The sequence below is a fragment of the Vicugna pacos genome, chromosome 15 (assembly GCF_048564905.1).
Source record: "Vicugna pacos chromosome 15, VicPac4, whole genome shotgun sequence".
NCBI classification, from domain to species: Eukaryota; Metazoa; Chordata; class Mammalia; order Artiodactyla; family Camelidae; genus Vicugna; species Vicugna pacos.
In genome coordinates, this window is record NC_133001.1 from 27231454 (window position 1) to 27243565 (window position 12112).

Below are 12112 nucleotides of genomic sequence, written 5' to 3' on the forward strand. Positions count from 1 at the left end.
AAGGTTGCTGCCCAAAGCTTAAAGTTTAGTTGGAAAACTTAAAACACCTGCGAGGCCATCACTTGGGAAGGATGACAGGGCAGAGTTGCAGAGGCCGCCATCTGCGGGCGGTTCAATGAATTCACTTACACAAACACGGTGGGGCAATGCAAGATGGCACAGAACCTTCAGACTAACACATCTGCACTTATGTTCCCCTGGACTGTGTTTCTCGATTGTGTCGCAGTCCTGCTACCTTTGCCTTGGTGTCTGCAGGGGAAGCTGAGCTCAGGGCTGAGGCGGCTCTTCCTTCTTTTTCCCTTGGTTGCAGTTAAACTTTCCATTTTCTCCAAGACAAACACCAAATTCTTGAAAGCTGAAGCCATCCACCCTGGGTGTGAACGAGGTTGGTGATTTAGTCTTTGGTTTCTCCAAGTATGACCTTTATTGCCCAAGTTGCTTATTGACTTATGAGCTGATTAAAAGGAAGGGGGAAAAACCCTCTCCCAATTAAAGATGCACACCAGAATTTCAAGTTGAAATTCAGCAGCAGTTTGGCTGCAGTTGAGGAAACAGAATTTGAGCCAGATTAAGTCTTTGCATTAAGAAGGTACTCAAGGATCCAGCCCTGTGGCTCCAAGGAGTACACTGTCTTCCCTTAGACAAGGAGAAAGTTAGCTGCCTTCACTTTGGGCTTTGCTGAGAAGATGAGGTAATTATTCAAATAATTCAGGAACCCAGAGGGAGCAAGGGGGACGCGGCCGCCTAGTGTCTGGAGATGGCCACCATCAGCTGTCCTGATCACATCACCTCCAGGCCACCTGGTCACACAAGCCCGCTGGGTCCCTGAGCCCTCGTCTGTGGCTTAGTGAAGGAGTGGCTTCTTAAAGGGCTGCAGATGGAGGGCTGGGGCTGAATCTTGTACAGATGTGTCTGGTCAGTGCAGGGTTTTAACTTTTCTTCCCTTCCCAAAATATGTGTGCTGTCAGGAGGGGAATTCTACAATTCATACTTCTCACTGTTTCCTGGTTTTTACACCCACTTCACACACCCACAGAATGGGAGCCTGGTAAGGACTCTTTCGTCTTTAAAGATTTCATGCTTAAGATATTTGTGATTCATCCACATCTTGAAATACTAAGAATCATTTTGTTAAAAAATATTTGTTAATATGGGAAAATATTCACAAGGTAATGCTACGTGTAGCAATGAATGCTGGTTTTAGAAGTCACGTTCTGAAATGGTAACTCTGGAATTCTCTGGGCTTTGAGATGAAGGGTGACTGTGGGTTTTTAAATCTTTCTGCATCGGATGATATCCTAAGTGTTAATTTCTCTTTGAGGCCCAGGTGAACTGTAGGCTCTCCAAGTGCAGGGTCTGTGCTAATGTATTTCTTGATATGTCCATTGTGGCCATTTCAGGGATACAGGAGCCAAGAGCTAAATATCTGTTGAATGAATTAATGAGTGCTTTTCTGTGCAATGAACATATAATATTTTTATCATTATTAAAGGGTTGGGAGAGCAATAAATTTTAATGTACAAAAATAAGATGTACTCTGATGAAAATTCATATCCTTAAATGCCTTCATTAGAAAACAAACAACATCAACAACTTACAGAAGTTTGAATATTGGGTAAGTAAACAAAGTTGAACAGGGCTTCTGCTGTTGTGTCAGCTTCAGGAGGAGACATCGTGATGTCCAGGGACTCCCAGCTGTGGGGAGTGTCTGAAGAGCACACAGAGCCTCCTCCAGAGAGTCAGCGAGGATCTCCTGAGCCACCTGAGCCACCTTGGGGCTGATCTGCTGGCCAAGGGGAGGGGGGATGTTGAAATTGGGTGAGAGTTTGAGGTGTTGATAGTCAGGTGAACTGTTTTTATTATACAAAATGGGAATCTTTATTTATACCCAAGAGTAACTGGAAAGCTATGGAACCTGCCTGTGATTTTATTGGAAGGACATGAGTTGCTGGAAACCCTTTTGAGCCTCTGCTGGCCCCCTCCTCAGGCAGACCATCACGTGAATGGATTCCACTTGTCAGTGATAAGAACTGCTGTGTCCTTCATTGTAACTGACTACACTACAATTTAAAAAAAATAATAAAAATTAAAAATTAAAACAAAATAAAACAAGAAAAGAACTTCTATATCCTTAAAGGAGCCTTGTCACCTGTGTCCCTGTTCCTTCAGGTCCACTGTCCTGTGCAGTCCCGGTACTCAGTACATGTCCAAGGAAGTCAGCACATGTTTGTAAGTGGAATGAGAGGGGATCCTCAGGCAGCTGGGTCTGCTGAACTTGGCACATTTGGTGAAACTTGGTGGAGCAAGAAAGCAAGACCGAGAGGACACATGCATGTGTGTCAACAAGGTGGGGGACAGTGGTGGTGTGCATTGGTAGGAGCCAAACAGATTCAGCTTCTGGGCTTGGATCAGGTGCAGCTGCTGCTTCCCAAGTTACCAAACCCTGCACCCAGGCCTCCTCCCAGGGTCTCTGTTGCCCATAGGGTTTGACGGGGGTCAGCAATACAGCTTCATGTAAATGAGCCTGGAAAGAAACTGTGTCCTACTTCTGGTCCCTCCCCACCAGCTTGCACTTGCTAAAAGCATACTGTTTGATTCACCGACTGGCAGGGCGGGATAAGGTCTATTTAGTGCTCAACTTGGCTGTACATCAGAGTCACCTGGGCAGCTTTTAAAGCTACCAGGGCCCAGGCTCCACCCTGGACCAATTACATCAGACTCTCTGGGGGTGGGACTCATCAAGCAGACCTTTTAAAGACTCTCCCCTGTGCCCATCCCCCACAATCAATACCAACCAGCAGGGTCAGCTGAGAGCCGGACTGTAGCTGCATTCCGGCTGCTTATCCTGGTGTCATCCTGGCCCTGGCTGACCCCTAAGCGCTCTCTCAAAACATATATCTGGGGCTTAATGAGTAGGGGTGAGGCTGGGGTGATCCCTGCCATCTGTGAGGCTGCCTCTGGCTGTGGAAGATGTAACAGGCTCGCAGTAGCGTGGGCTGATTTCTCACAAGTGCAATTTACAAGGTAAAAATTTCTCTCTTCATAAAAATGTTCCATGTTCCTGTCACGAAGGGTAATTGAGGCTTTTAGCTTCTGTGTCACAGTCATCATGTATTTCTTTATGTGCCTGGTGGTATCGCCCACGGGGAATTAAGACATACTCTTGGTCAGTGAGTAACAGAGAAGCAGTATGAAATGGACATCCAGGCCAGGTGACTCAGCCGGGACCCGAGTCCTTGGAGAGCATCTCTTCCTGTTCCCATCCCTCAGTTTGCTCAGACTATAGTGAAGGAGGGTGGAAAAATCTGGAATGGCTTGTGCTTCCTCGTCTGTAAAAGGGGGTGACTATATTTACTTCTTGGGGCGACTGTGAGGGTTAAAGGGTGCAGTGAATATGAAAAATTTGGTGCGCAGCATAGTGGGCGATGCACGGTCTCTCTCTTTCCCCACAGGGCCCTGAACACACAAACACCATTTTACCTGCAGCAGGAGCCGAGAAATACTTGTGAACTGAGTTCCAAACAGCTGTGGGTTAGGGCCAGTGAGAATACTGTTGGGGTATTTTAGGCCTGTTCCCCTTACCTGCCAAGAAGCCCTGTGCTCTTTTGAGAGCCCATAGTCCAGAGAAGGGCTCCCTACTCCCTGAGATGGGAGCCCCCTAGTGGCAGGCTGTCGGGCCCTTGTTACTCCTCAGGCTGCCTCCTCACCTCATCTGCAACCCTGTGGGGTACTTAGACCCCCAAATAAAACAGATGCCATTCTTTCTCCTGACAGATGGGGAAACAGTAAGAGAAGCTAAGCTATTTGTCCAGGGCACAGAGCTAGTTCCTCCGTGCCAGTCATTTTCCCAGGCGTGGTGCCTGGCGGTGACCCTGTGCCCCAGGCCCGCTGGACTCAGGAATGAGACTGCCCCCTGGAGAGTCCTCCTGGGAGTGGAGTCTTGGGAGGAGGGAACCTTGGCGTTGGGAGCTTCCCTCCTCAGGGTCAGGGTATAGAACTGAGAAATCCAAAGACAGGAGATGGGGAACCAGGGTGCCTGGGAAGAGAAAGGATGGGGGTACGAGGACCTGGGGTTGGTCCAGGATGTGTCCGCTGCTCCCAAGCAGCAAAGGCACCAATGCATTAGGGAAAAACGGCCAACTGCTGACTAACCAGGAGGTTTCGTCCTCTGGAAAGAGCCCTGCAGTGGAGCTAGAGATGCCTGCGTTGGGCCTCCAGGTCTGCAGTGGTTGGAATGGTGATATCAGGAGTCTGAAGCCGGTGTGTCCCAGAGAGTGTGTGAGAGGTGGGGAGCGTCCCTAATCCTGGTTCTGCTAGCCACCAGCTGGTGGTCTTGGGCCGAGCTGAACTGTCTTGCATGCCTTGGTGCTCATCTTGCTGAAGTGGTGGTAGTAGTATCTATCTCAGTGCGCTGTTATGAGGATTAATTAAGGTAACACATAAGAAAGCTCTTGGAAATTTCCTGGCCCACAGCAAACACTACGTATGTACCTGCTACCATCTGTGCACATCCGTGAAGGTGCCGACACATGGCAGGCACTCCAAACTCAGGGAATCTGAATTTATCACTCCTTTTCCAGGGAGCAGGGGACAGCAGAGCCCTCTGTCTCAGGATAACTCCCCACAGCTCCACTTTGCATGTCCACTACCCAGCTCTGCTTGGTCAAGTTGGGCAGCCCGACTAGGGTTCAGGTTCAATGTACCTGGGACATGACATTCTGTGTGTGCTTTTTGTTTGTTTCTTTTGTGCTTTGGTGGTATTTGGCCAATCTGATATGGGTGAAATAATGCATTATTTTTGTTTTAATTTGCACTTCTCTGAATACCAGTTCTAAACTGACCACTGTATTTCACTTTCCTACTAATCTCAACCCAGAGACTGACTGGTGTGTGACTTGCACTTTAAAGTTTACATAGCACCCTCCCAGAAGAGCTAACGCAGGCCTCCCAACCAGGAGATGGGGTTTGCTCGTTGTCCCGAGTGCAGGGCTATGGAAACTGAAGCTAAAGACATGGAGTCGAGTCCGAGATGCAAGTGGGCTTGAATATGGATCTTCTCCTTTTTGTTAAAATTGAAGTATAGTTGATTTACAATGTTGTGTTAGTTTCTGGTGTACAGCATAGTGATTCAATTATACACACATATATATTCTTTTTCATTATAGGTTATTACAAGATATTGAATACAGTTTCCTGTGTAGGACATTTTGTTGTTTTAAATATGGATCTAATGTCCAAGCCTGGAATGTTCTTGCTGCCAAAAATACTTAAAACACCTCATTTTTTATTTTCTTAATTTAATTTAATTTTTGTTAATGGAGGTAGTGGGGATTGAACCCAGGACCTTGTGCATGCTAAGCATGCACTCTACCACTGAGCTATACCCTTCCCACCTGATTTTTAACATAGCTCTATAGACTTTCATATTTTCGATTCTTTTCTTAATGTATTTCAGAAATAGCATTACTTTTTCCCCCTCATACTGTCATGCTGGTTATCATTTGATTGGCTGCATAATATAACATTTTACCATAATTTACTCATCAGCCCCAGGTCATCGCTCATTTAGGCCATTCTGGTGTTGCTGTATTAGAAGCAATGCTGCAACAACCTTTTGGGGCCAGAATAATTGTCTGACTCAGAATTACTTCCGTAGAGCAAATTCACAAGAATGGAATTAAGGACTCGATGAGCGTGGACATTTTTATGACTCTCAATTCATCTTGGTATCATTGACCTCCAAAGGAAGCAGGCCTATTTATTCACTGTTCATCAATGTATGCATTCCTTGCTTTGTTTAGCCAGCTATATATCCACCCATCCATCTATCCAAGCACCTATTTATCCATCCATCCATCTATCCACCCAGCCAGCCAGCCAGCCCACCAGCCAGCCAACCAGTGTACACTGCATTTCCTCTAAGCCTTAAATATATTGCAGAAGTCCCACATGAGCGTGCATTCTGGTAGATGCATGTGGATGTGAGCATAGTGGGGGAAGCCTCTGCCCTACCCTCCACCCTATACCCTAGCTTCTACCCTTTCCTTAGACCATTGCCCTGAGCACCATGTTCCCAGGCTCTGCCTCTACACCCCCACCCCCTTCCGCTGCCCTCAGCTGACTCCCTCGATGATGCTGGCAGTCTTGGCTCCCTCAGTCTCCCTTTGCTTATTTTGGAAAGTCTGGCCATTTAACTGTAGCTGCTGGAGTCATTTGGTTCCAGCTGTTTCCCCAGGGCCTGGCTGGTTGAGGGTCTGTGCCGGAGACAGCCAGCCTGAGTTGGGGGAGGTCAGTTCCCTGGGGGAGAGAGAGGCCAGCAGTAGCTCTGAGACATCCTCAAAGGCCAGTGGCCTGTTGTGGGAGAATTGACTGTGGGTGAGCTTGGCCCCAGCCTTCCCTCGGAGCCTTAGAAAGTCACAGGATGTTTCTGAGATGCTCTGCTCCCTCCCCTCTGCAGCCTGTGGTCCACCGACACCAGGTTGTCACACTGTGTGTGTGTGTGTGTGTGCGCGCGGGCGCGCGCGCATGTATTTGGGGACATTGGGAAACACTGTGTGGGACTCTTTTTTGTATAAGAGAATCTTGACAATGAGGTTTTTTTTTTTAAATTAAAAATCCTCTCTGTTTCTTTGTTAAATAAGTAAAATATTGCTATGGTAGAAAGTACAGAGAAGCAATAAAAAATCATTTCTGATTCTACCCTCAAGCAGTGGCTATGCTAATACAGGGTGCCCACTGTTTGAAGGCAACTAGCATGGCTAAAGTGTGGCTTGGCTGGGTCAAGGAGGGCACAAGGCTGGAAGTCGTGGATTAAGGCCAGATTATTTTGTATCTCCAGGAGCCATACAGAGAGATGTCATGGGCCTTGTCCTTGGATCTGGGGTCAGAGCCTAACGCTGGCCATTTCCTAGTTGTGTGACCTTGGACAAGTTACTCAACTTCTCTGAACCTTTCCTTGCTTGTCTGTAAGATGGGAACAATAGTATGTGCCTCATGGGACTAAATGAGAGTGAACGTGCCTCGTGCCTGGCGCGTGGTAGAAGCTTTTCAATAATGTCAGTCCCTCCCTGGGGAGTTTGAGTTGTCCTGTGAAACTATATTTTCAGCAAGGGAGGGGAAAATTGATTTATGAATGATCGACTCTTTGAAAATCCTTTGCAGCCTCATAGGACCCAGCGCTGGTGAGATGTGAGGGATGTAGCCTCTCACAGGCTGCTGGAAAGAGGTTTTCTTTGGTACAGTCTTTTCTGGGAGAGAAATTAAGTGTTTGCATCAAAACACTTGAAAATCCCAATGCCTACCATGTACTCCAGCAATGCAACTATAAACAAGGGCCTGATGGAAATGATCGGTCAAGATGCAGGTACAGTGGTCCTCCTTCATAGTGTTGTTTTCCATGTAAAAAGGACAGATAAGCTAACTGTCAAACCACAGGGCCCATGCATCTAACCCTGACGCATCCCCACAACAGAAATACTACCAGGAATGAATGAAATTTTAAATCTAGGCTTATTGGAGTTGGTGGAGGGTATAGCTCAGTGGTAGAGTGCATGATTGGCATGCATGAGGTCCTGGATTCATCCCCAGTGCCTCTGTTAAGGGGGAAAAAATAAATCTAGGTTTATTAACATGAAAAAATGTAATATATTTTTGAGTGAAAACAATGAAGGGTGGACATACAGTTTGATTTCATGTTTATAAAAACTTATATGTACCCACATTTGTATAGAAAATGTTTGTGGAGATTTCTAAGGCCCAACACATTTGCGTTCTTTAGAATGCTGCCCAGATCAGAAAACAGACACATTCCTGCCTCAGTTTCCCCAGGATAGGGTTGGGGACGGATGTGGAGACCAGCATCTCTCAGCCCTGCCTGCTGGTAGAGGGGAATTCAGGCGTCCATGCGGGGCAGGAGAGGCTCTGTTCATTTACTGTGTAGGGAACAGAGAGGGTCAAGGTCAACCCTGGCCTTGGGACATTGGCCCAAAAGTATTTAAGGAGCAGTCTCTACCTGCAACGCACTGTGCCAGGTGTACAAGATGAAAAGGCCACAGCTGTTGCTCTTAAGGAGCTCAGTCTGAGGGAGGGGGGGACAAAAACAAACTTTATGTGACTGGTAAGAGGGGGTGACCCAGAGGAGAAAGGGGTGCCCTGCTTGGGGGAGCAAGGAGTAGTACTTCCCCACTGCACCACTAAGGGATCCTTCCAGAGGCTGATGTTGTACCGCCTTGGCCCTGTTATCCTTAAGACACATGCTTATGATTGGTGGACAGTCATTTTTACCACAGATGTGTTAGGAAATAGTGATTTTCCACATACATGCTGCCCCAGGTGCACTCAAGGGGGTCCAAGCAGGCATGGACACACATACACATGCACACACACAAAGGCACGCACACATGCAAAGTCACAAGCCCAGAGCAAAATGAGAAAAGTCAGCTTCTGCAGTCTGATTCCTCCAAGGATGACCAACACAAACAATGCAGGGTGACTCATTGCCTGTGACTCACCACGCTGCAGGGCTGAGGTCCTGCCAGCTCAGGGCAAGCATCTCATTATTTGCCCTTTCGTTCTCAGAGATGGAGGGGTCCCCCAACCAGGCCTCCGTCTCCAAACAAGGTGAGCCTGGAGAGGGGCAGCTCATTAATGTAGAAAGTAGAGGAGCGTCCGAGAGAAAGTCACCTGATCTGGGCAGTGAGGGTGATGGGAGGAGGTCTTACTTTACAAAAGGATTTACGGAAGATGTATTTCAACACAGCATTCCCCACTGGGCATTCAGAACAGGGTATAATTTCCCCCAAACCCTGACTTCCTGGCATCTTTTCAGGAATCTGTTGATTGTGCAAAGTGAGGTTGGAGGGTTGAGGGTGAGAAATATCGAGGGGCAGGGAGCAGAAATTCCCAGTTGAGAAGTCAGACAGGGTTTTGAACAATTGGGGCCACTTCCTCCCACCACCTGGGGCCCAGTGACTTACCCATCCCCTGTCATCACCTTTACCCACCTCCATCTCCCCCACCCTCCTTCCTTCTCATCTGGCCCTGCGCTATGAGCTGGAGAGTGAGGGGAGAGGCAGCCCCGGTCCTTGCTGGCAGTTTTATTCTGTTCAGCTGCTCCTGAGAACACTTCCAGAGGATCAGGTTCCTTCCCCTGCCATCAGTGTTTATCAGGCATTCACTGCAGATCTGCGATGTTCTAGGGTATTGGTTGGGGGCGGGATGCAAGAGACCAGCTGTCTGGCCAGGAGTCAAGACATCCCATGTGGTGTGCCCAGTGAAGGGGGGCTTTCAATTTTTATCCTGGGGTGGAGGCATCTGGAAAGACTGCCGCGTGGGGGCCAAGCTTCAGTTCCGAGCAGATGCTGCTGCATTCTATAGCGGGCTTCCCCAGTGCTGGGCAACAAGGTGCCTAAGTCAGTAGGTCGGTAGCTACCCGTGATTCTGGGGGAGGGTGGCTGCATGTTCTCGTCCATCTGGGCCTGGGCTCCAGCCCTGTGGCACACGGAGCTCTGTTACTACCAAGGGTCTGAGCACTCAATTCCAACCTGTGTGTGTGTGTGTGTGTGCGCGCGCGTGTGTGCGTGTGTGTGTATTTCACCACAGCACCAAGCAGTGCTCTGACACCAGCCCATTGTCCTACAATTCAACCCAATTCTGACACTGTCTACCTGGGAACAGTGTCAGAGTCCATGGGTTAAGGGCTCAGTCCTACGAGACTGCCCCAGCTTCAGATGCCAGTTGCAAGCCTAGGTTGTTACTTGTGCTTCTGCTTGACTAGATATAAATTAGAATTCAGCCCATTTCTGTAGGCTCGATTTATTTGCTAAAATGGCTCACAGAACTCAGGATACGTGTTCACTCACTAGATTACTGATTTATTACAAGGAACATCAAAGAATACCAATCAACAGTCAGATGAAGAGATAGAGTGCGGTCTTGAAGAAAGGAACTTCTGTCCTCACAGAGTTGAGGGCCTGGCTCAGTGGAAGTGATTTTTTTTCCCCAACCTGGAAGCTCCCCGAATGCAGTCCTGTTTTGGATTTTTATGGAGGCTTCATTAGAAAGGCATGATTAAGTCACTGGCCGCTAGTGATTGATTCAACCTCCAGCCCCTCTCCCTCCCTGGAAGACGGGGTGGGACTGAAAATTCTCCCTTTCCCTCTCCCTCCATGTTGGTTTCCATGGCAACCACCCCTCATCTTTAGGTGCTTCCCAAAAGTCACCTCGTTAATAGAAACCCAGTTGTGGTGCAAAGAACTTCTTATGAATAACAAAACACCCATTTCACCTTTATGGCTCATAAAACGGAAAGGGCCCAAGGGAACTTTCAGAACACAGGAGATGCTGGTACCAGGTAGTCCTGAGACAGAGGCCCAAGGGCATGGAAGGGCTGTGGTATCTCAGAGATAAATATCATCAGGGGCAAAGGGGATGAAGGCAGTGAGACTCCACATGGCCCACCTGAATTCACCTCTTCCAGGAGTCTAGAAGGAGAGAGAGTCGGATTTGTGAATAGCCCCCATGTGTCTTCCACACATAACCAGAGCACACAGCAGGTAGGAGTTTTCTGGTGCAGCCTCTGTTTGCCTTAGGAATTCTGAGAAGGGAGGCAGCACCATGGCTGGATTCAGGGAAGTCTTCCTGGAGGAGTTGTGATCCAAGGTTAGTCTTGAAGGACAGCTTAGCTTAGGCCCTACTGACAGGGACAGAAAGAGGATGAGATCAGAGGGAGCGGCCTGGGATGGTAGATTTGGAAGGAGACCAGTTCTGGTGGATATAGGGTCCTGTACCCACATCACCTTCCACACTTGGTCTCTCCAAGCTCCAGGACTCACAATGGGGAGGGAAGAAAAGGGCTGGGCTGGGGTGGAGCAGACATGAAGAGGAGATCAGGAGAAGAGACAGGAGGAGTTCCCTCTACCTTGTCCTCAGTCACAGGCCCCAGTGCCCACCACTGGGTGGGCCCTGCCACACCCGCGCTTCTCTCCAGGGAAGGGGAGTTGCCAGAGAGAGGCTGTTGGGCTAGATTTGTGGCTGCCCCATCTGTGCCTTGCTGATTCTCCTCTGGCCAATGGGCCGCAGGGCCCCACAGTCAGGTCATTCCCAGAACCAAAGAAAAGAACTTACTAGAAATAGAGACAGAGGGAGCGGTGGGTCCTAGGTTGCTCTGCTGGTCAGCCAGGAAAAATAGTGACTGAGGGGCTTTCTGTATGATTCTATGTAGTGAATAGCAAACCAGAGGGATCTGGAGAGAAGGGAAGACAGGGCCTTGCTTGCGGAAGTCCCTGTCTGGAGGAGATATGGCCTTTACCTTCAAGATAGCCATAGGCAGTGCCTTTGGAGCATCCCTGATCTGAAAGGGAAGATGGAATTTCTCCCCGTCCTGTTTCCTATTCTTCATAGCAATTAATAAACCTTGGGAACCCAAGGTGGACAGAGGAGCCTCTGGACTTCACCCCTCCCACTGCGGCCACTCACAAGAGAAGCCTTATCTGTCAGATTGTTGCAAGGAATAAATGAGCCCCTTGATGAGAAAATGCTAAATAACAAAAACCACATTAATGATAGATCATTTAAAAACCAGGGCCTACAGATTGCTTGGTTTGATGTCAAGGCCCTCAGGGTGTTTTAAAGACTGGCCCTCTCCCTCCCTGACAGGTGGTCGTCCCAGGCCTATCCCTGGGAGCAGGGCCAGCTTAGGGGAGGACACAGGCCCACAAGGCAGAGGTGAGGAATAAAAGAAAGGCCTCAGGACTGCTGTGCTGGGGTCGGGGAGAGCGGGAGGGGATGGAGAGGAATCCTGGGAACTGGGAAAGAGAAAAGGGCACAGCACTTCCTGGGATGAAGTCGACGGAAGGCGGTCCAGTAACACGTCCTTGGGTGGGAAGTGATGGAACAAAGTTATAGTACCAGGAGGCAGAAATCTTGTATATTGACCCTGAGGACCGTGGCAGGAGACGGAACTTGCATAGAAACGTGTGCATTTTGGATCCACAGGGGCAGACGAAGAAAAGAAATGGTGAACATGAAAGCCTGGGGCAGAAGCCTGACCTCTCCAGCCTCAAGATCAGGGGTGCTCCCTCCTCCCTGCCTGGAGACAAGCTCACAAATGTCA